Source organism: Canis lupus, chromosome 3 (assembly GCF_003254725.2).
Source record: "Canis lupus dingo isolate Sandy chromosome 3, ASM325472v2, whole genome shotgun sequence".
Classification (NCBI taxonomy): domain Eukaryota; kingdom Metazoa; phylum Chordata; class Mammalia; order Carnivora; family Canidae; genus Canis; species Canis lupus.
Genome location: NC_064245.1, coordinates 46047436 through 46064031, shown reverse-complemented (window position 1 = coordinate 46064031; position 16596 = coordinate 46047436). Strand labels below are relative to the sequence as shown.

At 43.9% G+C, this 16596-nt stretch overlaps 1 protein-coding gene across 10 annotated transcripts in view; it reads left to right on the top strand.

Moving 5' to 3' along the window:
• Nucleotides 1–3201: 3201 nt before the first annotated feature.
• MCTP2 (multiple C2 and transmembrane domain containing 2) overlaps nucleotides 3202–16596 on the top strand; it is a 245083-nt gene continuing 231688 nt past the window's right edge. For 5 of the 10 annotated variants that reach the window (XM_035714286.2, XM_035714285.2, XM_049108441.1 and 2 more), the window contains exon 1: nucleotides 3215–3392. The gene's annotated coding sequence lies outside the window, so the exon portion shown is untranslated. Of the gene's footprint in view, nucleotides 3393–5968; nucleotides 6073–16596 lie in introns of those variants that run through there. The other 5 variants (XM_025437491.3, XM_035714284.2, XM_025437490.3 and 2 more) reach the window with 5 other exon arrangements.

Genomic DNA, 16596 nt, shown 5'->3' with positions numbered 1-16596 from the left:
CATAGGCCTCAGGTAACTCTGCTTTGACGCTGCTTGTTTCATAATCGTCAGCCGTGTTATTTCATGGTTCTTTATTATTTTTTAAAGGTCTTATTTATTTTTTTATTCATGAGGGACCCAGAGAGGACAGAGGCAGAGACATAGGCAGAGGGAGAAGCAGGCTCCCTGCAGGGAGCCTGTTGCGGGACTTGATCCCAGGATCTTGGGATCACAGCCTGAGCCAAAGGCAGATGCTCAACCGCTGAGCCACCCTGGTGCCCCAGTTTCTTGGTTCTGAGGCTCATTTTCCTCATCTTAAACCATGGATATTATAAACTGTTTCACAGGTTTGTGAAAATTAAATGTGATCCCGTGTTATATGCTGAACCCAGAAATCAGTGAGCGGTTTTGTTCATTTACTGGAAGCTGCTACTCTAAGTATTCTTCTCATGAAAGTGGCAGCTTTGCCTCTGCCCGAGTTCTCATGTGTTCGAAATGTTTTTTTTTTTTTTTCCTGGTCCTCTCCATTTCTTACCATATCATTATTATCATTAGCCAACGTTTAATAGGTGCGGAGCATTGGCCTAGATACCGTGGTAAGTACTTTAGGAAAAGCATTTAATTACTTCTCAGAATCTATAGGATAGATAGCTATTATTTGAATCTCAATTTCTTTTTTTTTTTTTTTTATGTATGCTATTTATTGGGCCACTTGAATCTCAACACTGGAACCAAGTAAGAAATATAATTTGGGAACAAAGGATATATGAATAAAGAGGCTCTCAGATGACTAGGGCAGACAGATCTATGTTTTGGGGATATTACAGTAGGCTGTGGCTGTGGGGGATTTTTACCTTAGTGGTTTTCTTCAGCTTACAGTGGCTTTGTACATGCCATGCATATGACTGTTTTTATTTTTATTTTTTATTTTTTTTAATTTATTTTTTATTGGTGTTCAATTTACTAACATACAGAATAACCCCCAGTGCCCGTCACCCATTCACTCCCACCCCCCGCCCTCCTCCCCTTCTACCACCCCTAGTTCGTTTCCCAGAGTTAGCAGTCTTTACGTTCTGTCTCCCTTTCTGATATTTCCCACACATTTCTTCTCCCTTCCCTTATATTCCCTTTCACTATTATTTATATTCCCCAAATGAATGAGAACATATAATGTTTGTCCTTCTCCGACTGACTTACTTCACTCAGCATAATACCCTCCAGTTCCATCCACGTTGAAGCAAATGGTGGGTATTTGTCATTTCTAATGGCTGAGTAATATTCCATTGTATACATAAACCACATCTTCTTTATCCATTCATCTTTCGTTGGACACCGAGGCTCCTTCCACAGTTTGGCTATCGTGGCCATTGCTGCTAGAAACATCGGGGTGCAGGTGTCCCGGCGTTTCATTGCATTTGTATCTTTGGGGTAAATCCCCAACAGTGCAATTGCTGGGTCGTAGGGCAGGTATATTTTTAACTGTTTGAGGAACCTCCACACAGTTTTCCAGAGTGGCTGCACCAGTTCACATTCCCACCAACAGTGTAAGAGGGTTCCCTTTTCTCCGCATCCTCTCCAACATTTGTTGTTTCCTGCCTTGTTAATTTTCCCCATTCTCACTGGTGTGAGGTGGTATCTCATTGTGGTTTTGATTTGTATTTCCCTGATGGCAAGTGATGCAGAGCATTTTCTCATATGCATGTTGGCCATGTCTATGTCTTCCTCTGTGAGATTTCTGTTCATGTCTTTTGCCCATTTCATGATTGGATTGTTTGTTTCTGTGCTGTTGAGTTTAATAAGTTCTTTATAGATCTTGGAAACTAGCCCTTTATCTGCTATGTCATTTGCAAATATCTTCTCCCATTCTGTAGGTTGTCTTTGAGTTTTGTTGACTGTATCCTTTGCTGTGCAAAAGCTTCTTATCTTGATGAAGTCCCAATAGTTCATTTTTGCTTTTGTTTCTTTTGCCTTCGTGGATGTATCTTGCAAGAAGTTACTATGGCCGAGTTCAAAGAGGGTGTTGCCTGTGTTCTTCTCTAGGATTTTGATGGAATCTTGTCTCACATTTAGATCTTTCATCCATTTTGAGTTTATCTTTGTGTATGGTGAAAGAGAGTGGTCTAGTTTCATTCTTCTGCATGTGGATGTCCAATTTTCCCAGCACCATTTATTGAATCTCAATTTCTTAAAGGCAAAGTGGAAATGCAGAGGCATTAAGTGAACTCCCGGGTTTATGCAATCAGTTGCCAAGCCAGGATTTGGTGAGGTCTTCCTGACTCGGGAGCCTATGCTCTAAGCCACCGATGACTTCCATTAAACTCTCCAGCTCCGAGGCCACCCACTCCCGCAACCGTAGGCCGCCAGGTGTGTCCCACACCCAGGTTAGCCGCTCTTACTCTTGTATCGAATTTCCACTGTTTCGTGGGGGTGGAGGAGTGTGTAGTCCTGACCTCCCGGGAGGCAGGGATCAGACCCTGCACAAGCTCCTCCTAAACCACCCAGCGCCTCGCGGGGCGGACTCCGCACGCAGCAGATACCCACCCCTCCATCGAGGGTAAAAGCAACTGAGCAGGCAGAGATCCAGGGTAAATAAAGTGCGGGAAGAGAAGAGCAGGAAGAGGAGAGGGAGGGGGAAGACAGGGAAGGCAAAAGGGCAAGTATCTGCGAACGCCTCAGTACCGGCCATCGGCCATCGGCCATCGGCGCCAGGCATCTCTGAGGGTCCCCGAGGGCGAGTGGAAATCCGGCCTCATCTTCCCAGACCAGGACCAAGGCTCCCAAACGAGGAGCTCAGCGCGGGGGGAGGGTGGGGGCGCCTGCACCCACAGTCGCGCGCACGGGGCACGGGCTTAGAGCGGGGCCTGATGCGGTGGCTGAGACGCGGGCTGCGCTCTCCCCGCCGAGCCGCCCCCCGAGTGTCGGGTCCGGCGAAGGCACAGCCCTCGGCGGCGGTCAGTGGGCAAGCCGCACGCGCCCTCCTCGCCCACTCTGAACTCCGCTCCCAGGGCCCCCGCCCGCCGGGGCACGTCCTCCACCGCCCTCTCCTCGGGAGCCGGGCACGGCCGCCGCGGAAGGCGCTCAGGGCGAGGCGGCTCTTAGGTGACGCGCGGCCGCCCCCGCCCCCGCCCCCGGGAGGCGGGGCTGGGAGCGGGGCCCCAGGGAGCCGGCGGCCGCGGCCCCGCCCCCGCCCCCGTCCCCGCCCCCGCCCCGCCGCGTCCCGGCGGCTCCTGCGCGTGCGAGCGGCGGCCGCGGCGGGCCGGCAGGGGAGGGCGGCGCGCCGGACCCTCGGCAGCCCCGCGGGGCGCACGCCGGACAGGTGAGGGCGGCGCCGGGCTCACCTGGCAGGTGCGCGCGGGAGGGGCGCGGGGGTCGCCGCCGGCCCCCCCCAGGACGGGCGTCTGCTCACCCTCGAGGTGAGGACTTTGGGGGACCCTGAGGGTTCAGGATGGGAATTCGGTGAAGCCCCTTCCCGGGAGCCGCGGGTTCAGGGATGCACAAAGGTGTGCGGGAGCCGGGTGTCCTGGAGAGCGCACGGAGGGCTGGCAGCCCGCCCCAGGAATTCTTGGCTCCTTTAGAGACACACCGTTGGTGTCCTCGGGGCGCAGTGCGGTCACCGCCACCGCCACCGCCACCGCCGGGACGTCCTCCGTAGAAGTTAGACCCTCATTTGGAATGTGATGCGCTCCCCTCGTGGAGACCTGGAGGTTCAGCTTGGGTTCCTCGCGCAGACCTGGGCGCAGCGGCACAGGAGCAGAAAGCCTTGGGATGATTGTGTAGGTGACAGAGTGTCTTGCACATTAAAGAAGAAAAACAAAAAACAAAAAAATAAACCCAAAACACCAAAACCCAATACGGGGTGATAGTGGTGGTGAACTTGAAAGGCGATTGCTTCCGCATTTGTCCATTTGTCAAGCAGATGGGGCGCTGATGGCTTTTAGAGATGGTTGGGTTTCCGGAAAGGGGTGAGAATACCTGAAGGAACTTCTGTGCGACGTCTGAGGGTGTCAGCGGTGCAGGCACTTACGTAAGTGTGGACTGGAGGTTACCTTGGCAGGGGCCACTCAGAGTTACCCAACGGCTTCCAGGTGAACCTTGGAACTTTACAAAACCTGCTTCCCAACCCACTGAATGGGCAAACAGGTCTGTGGATTATGATTTACATTAGCGTTCATTTTTCTCTTGGGTCAGCAGCATTTCAATTCAATAAATATTTGTTGTATGCCTTTTGAGGAGGAACCTCTGCGAGAGCCGGATTGGTGTGCTTGTTTGGTAGCACAGGTGTTGATACAAAGGGGGCATTCAGGGCACTCGTTCTCCACACAGGTGGGTGCTCCAAGAGAACAGTGGCACGGCGGCATCTCTTTAATCTAGGGTAAAATGCATTTAAATGCAGGGAGAATGTGTGTCTTTGAAGAGTAGCCTTCATTAGCCTAGTCTGCCATCCAAACTGACTAGGACTACAAAATCATCTTTAAAATAAAGTTATTAGGAATCCATCCTGTACCACCCACTTTATGCTGGGCACTTTATCTTGTTACATAAAATATACAAGATAGATGGCATTCCCCGTGCACAGGTGAAAATCCAGACAGGGAGGAACCCAGCAGTTTGCTCAAGGTAATTAGTAAACCTGAGAGCTAAAGCTGGATATTTCTGAGTGCAAAACCCACGTTTTTTTCACTATTCCATGGTGCTGTGAGACATACAGTGTAAATCTGGCATATTTAATGAAAAATAATTCAAATTTATATTCATAAAGCAATCCATGTCAGTACAAGTGACCGTTATGAATAAAATGAGTATTGCTTTCATTCTGTATGTGTGGCTAAACGATGAACTTGTCTGGGACAAGAAGATGAACAGCTGGTTCCAAATATAAAATTTATTGTCTTTCTTCACTTTTTTTTAAGGACCCAGTTTATCCAAGTGGGATAAATCAGTAAAACTCTCTAAGTACACATTCCTTGTGTGTAACACATTGAAGTAACAGTTAATTTTCATATTGTTCATATCCTTTAACATATTTCAGCTTGATTCCATTTCTTCCAGATGAATAGAAGCCCCTGTTGTTGCCTAGAAAGGACTTTGTGTATGTGTGTGTGAATCTATAATCATGCATGAATGTATATAACACTTATTTTAAAAGATATATCTATTTTTCCTTATATCTATCTCTAGAAGTGTAGGGTACTGCAGTACACTTATTTGGGAAGGAATCCTAATATTCTTAATTTAGCCTTTGAGTGAATGATTCATGACAACTGATTACTTCTTTAGAGTCCTGTAAACTGCAAAAGTGATTTTCAAACTATAATTATCATACTGTGAAGAGTGAGAATGAAAATAGTCCTTAGAATTTTAAATAATATTTCCTGACATGGAGAGCACTTGTTTTCTTAAACCCTTCCTTATAATTGTTAGTAATTATGAATTGAAGGGTTTCATAATTAAATTATTTTAAGATATTGAAAAAAAAAAGTGTCTTCTTTGGAGGAAGAGAGGCTTTTTGCCTGTGTTGGGAAGATCAGGTAAGATACATTCTGCGTGGGTTGTGTCTGGCACAATTTTTATCTTCTCTGTCTTCATTTGACAGTGCAATCAACAATACACCTTGAACTCCTCTAAGAGTATTTGAAATCCTGCCTAGAATGTGTTTATAGAAGCCTGCTTGGCTTGGTTAAGATTTTCTGATGAAGGGGCTGAGAGTGGTGACTTAGAGAAATTTTCAGAAAAGCCAAAGGGCCAGCGAATGTGGTATGTGTGAGATGTGAAATGGACAGATCTAGATTTTGTGACACCTGGAAGGCAAATTATTTGGGGATCCTTTTTAAGAAAAAAATAATGCAAAATTAGTGATGAAAGTGAATGCTTATTTAGAATGGAAAAAATAAATGATAATCATTTGCTAGAGGTTTCTTTCACTTTCTGCTGAGATCTTTTTTGGGCAGTTTACCAGAAATGCTTACATAAAAATGCTTCCTGATTGCAACCCTCTCTCCCTGAGAACACTCAGCATCTCCTAGCAGCTTGCGGCACTTGTACGGGCCTCTGCGAGCGAGAGACTGGAAGCTGAAGCTTCATAGCCTTCAAAGAGTAAGAGGACTGGTTGTGATTGGAGGCAAAAAACTCATGGTTCGCTGAGCAGAGTAGAGGCTGGTGGTTGGAGTGGGAGGGATACTCGGCTTATCGGGGACTCAGGACATTTCATATCTAGTGAGCAGTCCTGAGGGGAAGGCCCAGAACTGGCTTCTGGAACCTTTTACTTTGCTTGGCTCTCCAGGGATGCCTTTGGCTATTGGCTCTCCCAGTCGTCATTTGTGGAGGGTTTTCTTTTTCTTTTTCTAAGATTTTATTTATTTATTCATGAGAGGCACAGAAAGAGAGAGAGAGAGAGACACAGGCAGAGGGAAAAGCAGGCTTCTTGCAGGGAGTCTGATGAGGGACTCAATCCCAGGACTACAGGATCACGCCCTGAGCCAAAGGCAGACACCTAATCACCGAGCCACCCAGGCGTCCCATGGAGGGTTTTCTATGTCCCAGGCACTGACTATGGTGAGGTCCTATTTGCCAGGGAGCTCCTAGCCTCATGGAGCTGATTTTGTGATGGCACAATGGTGTCCTAGGTGCTGGCCTGGAGCCTGGAGAGCTCCTGATTGCTTGGGCTGAGTTTGGAATTATTGATGGAGTAACCAAGATGTAAGAATTCAGGGAGGGCCTTCTAGGCATGTGGAAGGCTCTAGAAAGCAGAGGTTTGGACCCACACACAATCTCCTCCAGGGATGCAGTGAGGCCCCTTAGTCTGTGCTTCTTCCAGACCAGCTGAATCCACACAGCTGGTTTTAAATGCAGGTTCTCAGCCCTCATCCCAGACACTCTGAATCAGAAGCTCTGTGTCTGAAGCAGAGCAGACGGGCATTTTAAGAAGCCCTCCTGCTGATTGCCATGTGTGCTAAAGTTTGAGAACCGCTGCTCTTCATTTTTCAGAGAACCGGTAGGGCCTAGAATCCCCTGTGGCAATGCTAAGAGGGGAGCAGGATTCGTACTAATGCTAATATATTATGACTGTGATATGAGTATCGTGATCACTGATATTTTTTGAGCACTCAGATTATACTCAGATGTTGTGCTAAGCAATAGGCACTCTTGGGGACGCTTGGGTGGCTCACTGGTTGAGTGTCTGCCTTTGGCTCAGGTCCTGATCTTAGGGTCCTGGGATTGAGTCCTGCATCGGGCTCCCTGCAGGGAGCCTGCTTCTCCCTCGGCCTGTATCTCTGCCTCTCTGCCTCTCTGTGTCTCTCGTGAATAAATAAATAAATAAATAAAATCTTAAAAAAAAAAAAAGGCACTCTTTTAATCACAAATGCAACCCCACAATGCTGGGCTGTTGTCACTTCCATTTAATGTGAGAAAACTGAGGTCCAGAGAGACCAGGGTATTGTTCTAGGGCACGCAACTGGGAAGCCTTTGAGTAAGGATTCTGGCAACTTCCCGCTCTTTCTGCCTGGGCAAATTTTCATCTGCATCCTTGTCATGTGTGGGTTTTGTAGGAGAGGCTGGAAGACGACTTAGAGACCCCAAGAATGGCCCTTTTTGACAGCCACAGTCATTTGCTGACCACTTGGGGTTAACAGGCTTTTCTCTAGGGGCAAATTGCCAGATGAGGAAGGTAGCATGTTGTTATTCTGTTTGAGTGTGGATTTCTAAAGTTTCATAAGCAATGGACATGATTGCATATATGTAATTGAGTAACATAGAAGTTGCCTCCTTCCCTGGCATGATTATAGGGTCACATGGATTTCTCCATGATTGTGGAAGGCAGCTGTGTTTTGTAAAGTGGGTTTCATTTGGGTGTTAGCAGGGGGCCTCCTAAAGGCCAGCTCCCTCTCTGTCTAGGACACAGAGGGCTTGAAGATGATGGTGTGTGTGTCCATGATGTCCTGGAAGGTATCTAGAAGAGCTGAGCTTTGCAGTTTCACAGTTGTGTTTTTTTTTTTTTTTTTAATAATTGTTCTCCACAATTCTACACATTTCACCATGGAATACCTCCATCATTTCAGGAAGCGTGGGAAAGAAAACATGCCTATAGATGTGAGTACACGTGTGAGTGTGTCGAATGATGTTTTGCCTTTGGGTTCTTGAATCTTCACTTCTCCTCTGGAGTTAGATGTTTAGACAAACATTAGTTTGAGTTTAGGGCAGGCAGCAGAATTTAATTCTGAGAGTGCCAGCTATCTTAGCCATGCATTCATTCATTCACGTGGTCATCGGTTGCCTGCCTCGTTGCCCCAAGGGTTAATGTCAGGCACCAGAAGGTATAGTGGTGGCCAGATAGATACGATCCGTACAGACTAGTAAGGAAAAATCTTGTTCTGCAGTGCTATGACTGAATGGAGTCAGACACCCTAATTCCTGTAGTGAGTCAGCAGGGAAAGAGTTATGAAGTTTTCTTAGCTCAGGAGAATGGTTATAGGACTTGGCTTAGGTAATAGGGAAGCAGAGGTGTGTAAGGGTGTGAGAGATTATCTGGGAGATTGCGGAAGTGACAAGGTGGACAGGGATGATAGGAGAGCCAGGTGCATTGGGGCTGAGGTTTGTGCCTTGGGCCCCTAGGTTGGTGCCAGCTCTGCAAGTCAGGACTCGATTGTTTTCAAAGAATATTAATGAGTTTTATGAACATCGTGAGTTTGAAATGTCTGGATGACTCCAAGGTAGAGATCTGGGTGCATTGAATAATGCAGCAGATAGTACAACTGAATAATTCAACGGATTGAGTAATATCAACAACTGAATAATGCTGTCTTCTGAGAGGGTAGAAGCCAGAAGCAGGTCACCAAGGAAATGTGGTGTGGACATTTCTCCTGGCGTCGGTAGCGTAGGTGCAAATTCCAGTTCCTTTGCTGTGAAAGGTGAAGAAGGCTTACTTCCACTCATTCTTGAGAGGGTGGAGATAAGTTCTCTGCTCACTCTGGCCTTGTGTGTGCTTGATTGCTTGAGATCTGGGCCTTGGGAGGAGGGCGGCATTGTGGCATAGCAAACAAGGCTGGCCAGAGCAAGACAGTGATAGGGAGCTTGTTGGAAGTTTGGTTGTGGATTTTGAACCCATATAATTATCATAGGGTGAAATGCTTGTCATCTATCCCTTTAATCAGTTACACACACACACACACACACACACACATAAATTAACCGGGCCATTCTATAGGTCATACAGATCAGCCAGCACTATTTTGTAGATGCAGCTGATACTAATATTACAAGATTAATTTTCATACAGGATATTAGGTTTCCTTAGGTGCTAAGAGTTGAGCTGAAGGCTTGTTTAAAACACGTGTTATGAAGTGGTTGAAATAAATATGTGTTCTTTTATCCAAAAGCCATTAATGGGGCATGTATTAGGCAGAGTATATGCTAGAGGTTTTGCTGTGAATCAGGCAGATAGTTCCCTGGCCCCGAAGAGCTTACAACTAAGTTGGAAAGTTGGACAACTTAACTAGTGTCAACAGAAGGTGTGCTGTTTGCTAAGGGTAAGGCACCGGGTGCCTTGGGGAAGCCTCCAGAGCTAGGGCTGCCTGCACTGGGCAGGAATGGTCAGCTGGAGTTAGCCAGGGGTGAGCAGAGATCTCTCTGGGAAGGGCCTCAGGCTTGGAACAACGTTTGGAAAGAACACAGAGGTGGTTTTCAGAAGTCGATGGATGGGTGCTTTTGAGGAACTGGAAGTTCATGATCAACTTTGTCTGTTCAGAGGCAGACATCTTTACGAGAGGCCGTGACCTCATCAGGAAACATAGAAAAGAAAGTATTAAACTTGTCTGTGTGCCTGTCACCACGTTCAGAGCTAAGAGGCAACTGAGGTGATGATACAAAAATAATACAAAACCCAAATCAGACCAGAAACAAACAAAAACAAAAGTAATGATTGTGGTGGTATGTAATAATTTGTATTTTGGGGGGTGGTGGGAGGGGGCTACTTTTAGCATTATGAAAGATGTGGGTGTTCAGTTTGCAAACTTCATATATCAGAAAAGGACACTATTTCTAAGCCACAGTAACCAACATCATTACTCCAACCGTCTTGCATAATGTAAAATAATCACTGCATATATAGGCTGCTAGTCTGAAAATGGCCTTAGGGATCAGTTCTACCACCTGTTGCTTCCTCATGAATAAGCTGGGAGCTGAGGTGCTGAGGGCTTGCTTCCCTTCACCTGGTCAGTCTGTCTGGTCAATGTGTCTGTCGCTGTTTGTCTCATAGTGACATGCTTCACTTGAGCAAGAATTCTTGTCGGTAGCTGGAAGAGACCCTATACTGAACTGTCTCCCATCTTTTCAAGTCTTCGTGTCACTCTCCCTTTTTTTTAAGATTTTTTTTTTTTTAATTTGAGATTGGAAGAGAGAGCGAGTGAGCATGAGCAGAGGGGAGGGACAGAGGGAGAGGGAAAAGCAGACTCGCCGCTGAACAGGGAGCCCCATGTGGGACTTTGATCCCAGGACCCAGAGATGATGACTTGAGACACTCAGGCACCCCTGTGTCACCTAACTTCCTTCTTCGCTGTATGGTTGTCATGCACTTTGTTCCCATATAGTTCAGTGTTTTTGGATATTGTAAGGAATCTTTGGCGGAAATTGCTTTCAGCACTTTAGGCCTGTCTAAACAGGCAGGACTTCTCTGACATTTCTTTCTCTTAAATCTGTTTGAGCTGGTATAGAGACATTTTGCTTTAGCAAGGAATGAGAAAGAGGGTTCTCAGGAAGGTTCCTTTGTTAATATTTGAACCACAAAACAGGACAGGACTGAGAAAGTACATGATAAATTGTTTCTAAACATCATGAACTATTTATGTGATTAAAAAGCAAAGTTTGAACAAGTAGGTGCTGCCCTGGTCATTAATAACAGATTGGTATTTAGTTTGCTTTGTTAACTACTTTCTTTCCAACTTTCAGCTTTTGTGCCAATTTTATGCCTTTATCACTGTGAGCTCAAGACTGTAAATCAATAATTGATTACTTAGTTTCTGTCTTCATTGCCAATGTGTGCCTTTTCATTGACGATGTTTTTAATTTTGGTAAAAGAAATTTTTTGTTTCCCCTGGTTCATAGGACTTGTGGACTCAGAAGGTGTGTTTTTCATGTGCCAGCTACCTGGCATTGCTGACCTTCTACCAGGTGGGAGCATCTCTTGTTCTTAGGAACTATGCTAGTTAGGAGTCATCCCCGTTTTATAGATGAGAACACTGACACCCAGAGAAGCCATGTAAGTTGTACAGGGTTGCCAAGTTGATTGGAATTTTATTTTTTTTCTTTCCCCTACTATTTCATCCCAAGCCAGGACTAGTTTTAACCATTCCATTCTGACTTATTTTCTGGTGAAGTTTTTTAACCCCAAAACTAAGGAGTCTCCAAAACTCATGACAACTAAGATGCCTGATATTTCTCTGCATCATGGATTTGGAAGCTGCTACTCTGTGCATTCTCAGGCTGAATGCGGAGTTGAAACACTTCACCACAGAGGCTGCTTTAAAAGCCACATCGATAAAACCTTGGAATCCTGCTAAACCTTGTTCTGCAGATGGATTTGGCAGGATCTTGATAAATATACCACATTAGACAATTTCCTGATTGTGAATACATGAAGCTAGATGCTCTGAAAAGGTCTCTTTCTCATCTGACCCAAGTGATGCCTTAAATATAATTGATAAATAAATTTGTGTTGCAAAGCAAAGCAGTCACTTAAATGTAGACTCCATGGTTAATTCCTGGTGAGAACAACTCCATGAGAACAACTTCATTGTGTTTTTTTATGTTTTTTTAAATTAATGTCAGCTTTTAAAGATATACAGAGGTTACTCTTTTAAAACCCACGTAAAATTCTTGTGGTGCTGTTGATTGGATCTAGGGACTTTTTAAAAAATTAATCATTTACTTATTTTTTGCTATTCATTCATTTATAACTACTAAGCCCAAATGAGATCTTTTAAGGGTCCATGGTATATAGATAGGGTTGATATTCTGGTTGTTGTGGTCTTGGAGAAGCTAGAGTTACTTCTGATTTCTGAGTTACCTCTTAGAAACCTTTAATCTAGATTGACAGCCTATGTTCTTTTAGAACATGGAAGGAAATTGAGAATACATATTTCAAGCTCTATCATTCCGCTTCCTCTAGGACTGTATTTTACCTTTCTGTTGAAGCTGATGTGGTGGCCATGGGAAGCAGCAGGATATAACCAAAGTGTCCTCATGGATATCCAGCAGGATACACCCAGCACCTGTCCTTATGCCCCACCCAACACAGTCTCATGTGCCTTTTTGTAGAGCACCCATCAGTGTTGTCTGTATTCATTTCGATTAGAAGTTAGGCTATTTAAGGGGCGCCTAGGTGGCTCAATCAGTTAAGTGTCTGACTCGTGGTTTCAGCTCAGGTCATGATCTCAGGGTGGTAAGACTGAGCTCCCTGTGGAGCTCCCTGGTTAGCAGGAAGTCTGTTTCAGATTCTCTTCAGATTCTCCATTACTCCAACTGTCTTGCATAATGTAAAATAATCTGCGCCACAACCTCTTCATACTCTCTCTTTCTCAAATAGATACATCTTTTTTTTTTTTCAAAAAAAGGAAGTCAGTCTGTTTCATGATATGCAATAAAGGATGAGTGTTATTGTTTGTTGTTAAACTATTTTTTAAATGTAAACTTGGCTGAGCAATTCTGGATGTCTTGTTGATATAATTTTGGTAGTGTCCCTGGTTTGAAGTAACATCCTGAATCTAGCCAGATTGGAAACCAGCCCCTGGCTATGACATTTTTTGTTGTTCTATTGTTGTTTTTTTGCTAGTGGCTGTGGGTTAGAGCTGTTTTAGTGCTTATAAGTGATTGGTTTTATGGCTGCTTTTAAAATTGAGAAAGCATTAATGGAGTAGTATAGAGCAAAACTGCTTTTACATACACACATATATTCATACTATGTGCTCATATATGAATATGTATTTTTTTCTGTTAATAAGCACCAGGAACTTACTAGTAGTTCCCTTATGGAGTTATCTAGTCTGGGCTGAGTCATTTTCATCGCGTGCCTCTCTGCACAATTACGACTTCCTAAAGGCTTACCTTGAAAAAATATTCCCAGGGTTAATTGGATGCAGGGATAACAGACCTTTTTCTGTTGTCTTTAAAATGTCATTTAAACAGACTCATCCTTGGACATGAGAATATTAAAAATGCTTTGAATTTAACTTGCCAAAACTTTAAAAAAGTCTTGGTATTTATTTTTAGATTTAGATTTTATCAGCCAAACGTCTTCTCTATTTGCAATCAGGGGAACTAGTACTCTGGTGCATGCTACTTGAAATGATTAGAGAGGAAGGTGTCCAGGTGTTTCTTTCCATTCAGTAAGCCCTCCTGGAGGCCACTGCAGATGAGGTAGGCATGGAATGGGATCACTTAAGAAACTTCTACTCCAGTAAGACAATGATAGAGACTCACATGTGGCTCCCTTGACTCACCATGACTCAGTTACTGAGAAGAGCCCCAATTTTGGACTCAGACAAACCCTGGGTTCAAATATCAGCTCTGCTATTTTCAGGACTTCAATGTCTCCAAAGCTCTGGTTTCTCATTTGTAAAATGGAGTTTGCAAATACTTACCTAGGGGTGCTGTGGATCTTAGCAATAATCCCTGCAGAGTGCCTCGTGTATGTATACTGGATACTTTATAATTTGAGATACATTTTAGGGAGCAGTAAAAAAAAGATCTAAATCCAGTCCTCTTTTCCCAACTTGAGGATCTTATTTTTAGAGTTGAGACGCTATGTCCTTTTTTCCCTTAACTTTAGGTTTTTACTTTTGCTTTTAAGGTGTTTTTCCCTTTTGCATTTTTAAGTAAGTCTTGACGTTAGAAAGCTGATATTGGACATGCACACATTGATTGTGTGCTGGATTTAGCATTTTCTTGGTGATTATAGTATAATTTGATGAAAGCCCAGTTACTCCTCGGGGAAACCAGACAATGTTTCCAAAATGTGTATGGACAGATTAATACCTTAGAAGGTTGACTTTGGAAGGTGACACCTAATGGCTTCATTGGGTTCACAGCCTACATTTCTGATTGCTCAAAAAGAGAAGTGAAAAAAAAAAGTATCGATTAGCTAAGGATTTAGTGTTTAAATGGAACAATAGAGAAAACAAAAGTGGTTTCTGCTTTCAAAAAGCATGTCTCCATGGAGAGTCAAGGTAGATCTTCTGAAAAGATGATTCAGGGCACCCTTTTGGGAGCAGAGAGTTTTAAAGACAGGCAAGTTCCGTTTGGTCTGAGTGACTTGAAAATGTGACTTGAGTTTGGAAGGATGGGAAAATGTGACTTGAGTTTGGAAGGATGGGGAGTAAGTGACTCTTCAGGTCTTAGAGAGGTCAGTGGGGAGAGACTAGGACTATATTTTGTTTTTATTGTTAAAGATTTTGTTTATGCTTAGAGAATGTGCACAAGCAAGAGCAGGGGGCAGATCTCAAGCAGACTCCGTGCTCAAGTAGGAGCCCCGCGAGGTACTTGAATCCCATAAGCCTGAGACCATGACCTGAGCCGAAACCAAGAATTGGATGCTTCCCCAACTGAGCCACCCAGGTGCCCCAAGATGGGCACTATTGATGTCTGTTCTCTCACACTGCATGGCCTCCTCTAATTTTGCTGATAGACTCTTTATAATGCTGCCCCTTTTAGGAACGGAGACCATGAGTGGGAAGTTAGGTGATGGAGACTGAGGGACAAAATGACACAAAAGAACAGGAACATACAGTTGAGCTACTAGGCCTGCATGTAGCTGTGTAGCATATTAACTGTGTGACATTGGGCAGGTAGCTTAAGCTATGCATCAGTTTGCCCATCAGTGAAATGAGGCTTCTAATAGTATCTGCATTATCAGGTTATAAGGATTAAAGGACAGCATACCTAAAGTTTCGTGCTTGACACCCCATGTAGCTGCTGCTGCTGTATTTTTTTTTTTTTTTTTGGTCAACATTGATGGCAGGAGGTTCATTTTAGCTTTAAAGAACTATGCTATGTCATGTTCACAGGTCCTAATAGAATCTAACAATTGTATCATATTTAAAAACTCATTCGCAGCATTTTAAATCAGTGGGGAGATTTGTTCTGTATGTTTCATTATTTCTTCAAGCCTTTTTCTAGCTGATATTCTATGAAATGAGTTGCAAAGTGCATGTCATGAGAGACTATAGAACATTGGGAAAGTTCATTGGGGAATTATCAATTGAAGCTGTCATAGGATGGTGTCCACTTCATCGAGCTGACACTGGCATTGATGGAATCCGAGAAGCAGGGGGGCAAATCAATATAACCTTTTTAAAAGACAGATGGTTTTAATATTGATAATAGTGTTCTTTACCTTTTCATTTGAGAGATGCGGCTGTAATAGAATGCCACATAAATACTAATGTGCACTGACTACATTCTGATAGAGAGTAACTCCTTTGCATATTGAGACAAAAAGTTCAATGATCTGGGCAAATGTCACTTTAGTGCATCACTAACAGGTAGAGAAATATAGTCTTCAAATAAACCATACTGCACACGAGTGTAGGAGATACTCTTTATGTTTTAAAAACCTTCTTAAGTGACAGGCAAGGAAAGCCTTGGTTGGGTGTGTATATGACTCGTTTTCATTCATCTGTGGCAGTTTCCCATATTTGCTTCAGACATTTGGATTAGTTCAGAGGTGAGTGAGTGTATGTCAATCAGTTCATCAGGCATGTGTCTTGGAGATCTCACCTGTTGCCTTTTCTCCTGTTGGGGACACCAGCTGTCTCAAGACCAAAAAAAAATATCTCAGCTTACTGAAATCCAAATGTTGATGTGAGGAGAGAACCATGGCTGGCCTTGTAGACTTGCAGGCATGCTCAGTTCGAGGGCCTGTCAGCTCTTGGTAGATAGTTTAGAGATTGGTTCTGTGAGCTTCTTTCTTTGCTGGAGTTCAGAGGCTTTGTTGGCAACTTGTTGACTGATTTTGTAAAGGTGATGAGAAAAGTAGATTATTTCCATTTACGAAATGATTGGGGAAATCCAGATGGGATGCACAGACAGATAAAATGTACTCCATCCTCAGAAGCATGTTACACCCAAAGATAAACTCAAAATGGATGAAAGATCTAAATGTGAGACAAGAATCAATTAAAATCCCAGAGGAGAACACAGGCAACACCCTTTTTGAACTTGGCTGTTATTTCTGATGTACTGCTCTGTAGCTGGCACATGAAGCTGCTCACACACCTTATGACAGAGCAAGAAATATATTACCCAACATTATTTACTTAATAATGAAACATTTATTGAAAAGCTTAACGATTGTGAAACTTTTTAGGTTGGTGGGATATACTGGCCTCTGTTCAGGTATGGGAGTTCTGATAAATATTCAGTCGTGATAGTGGTAGGGAGAATTTGCCCTCTGAATGAGTTCATTCATTCATTTCATTAAAACTTAGCTGCTGTGTGCCAGGTACTGTTCTAGGTGCTAACAATGCAGGGGTGAACTAGGCAAACACAGTCTCATCTCTTCAGAGGAGTTAATTATTGTGGGGGAGAGGGTGGATAGGGGAGACCAAATAAACCAACTGGTGAGACAAT